The following is a 759-nucleotide window of genomic DNA, read 5'->3' as shown; positions in this document are numbered from 1 at the left end:
ATCCCAGCTGGACAGCGATCCACTTTCATAATCACCATGGTATGCGCACAGAAGAAATTTTTTAAAAAATCTTACAAATATTACTCATCTCCAGTTACTGATATTAATAGGACCACACAATATGACAGACCTCACATCTCTCAGTCCTACAGAGAACTTCGCATAAATCCCCATGGTCACAACATCCGTTCACGGCCACTTACGGCTGCTTTCCAACGGTGGCATAAATCGCTAACAAAAACTGCCTTACCCCTAAGGAAATACAGATTCACAATGGCAGAAACTGTACCATGAGTATAAATAACTCCACGCAGGGTCCCAGACAACGAGTTGGACCCACAAATTCACCCAAAACAAACAAGACGAGCCATCCGTTCAAACGCCACACCTCCTCCAGTCGCTGGTACCCAAGTAAGCTCGTGGCCCGCTTTACCTGGGATGCCCCGCTCACCGAGGGCTAAGTCCCTGGCCATCCTGAACTCCCATTTTTGCCTTCGCTGAGAACCTTTTAATTCACCCTCAGCCTCACCAAAGACACCAGAGCCGCCAGGCTCGCCCACGCCGGGAACGGCTCCCTACGGCAAAGGCTAGCTCTCCAGGTGGGCGTCGGAAAAGCGCCTCTTGACAGCTGCGCCGAGTTGCATCCTGGGAGCCTTCTGGAGGACCCCGTTTCCGGGACTTCGCCAGCTGGGGACTACATTTCCCAGAAGTCTCCGGGCACAGGCCGGTTCAGGAAGAGTCAAGGGTGCCTGTGGAGAG

Source organism: Myotis daubentonii, chromosome 15 (assembly GCF_963259705.1).
Source record: "Myotis daubentonii chromosome 15, mMyoDau2.1, whole genome shotgun sequence".
NCBI classification, from domain to species: domain Eukaryota; kingdom Metazoa; phylum Chordata; class Mammalia; order Chiroptera; family Vespertilionidae; genus Myotis; species Myotis daubentonii.
Note: the sequence above shows the minus strand (reverse complement) of the source record.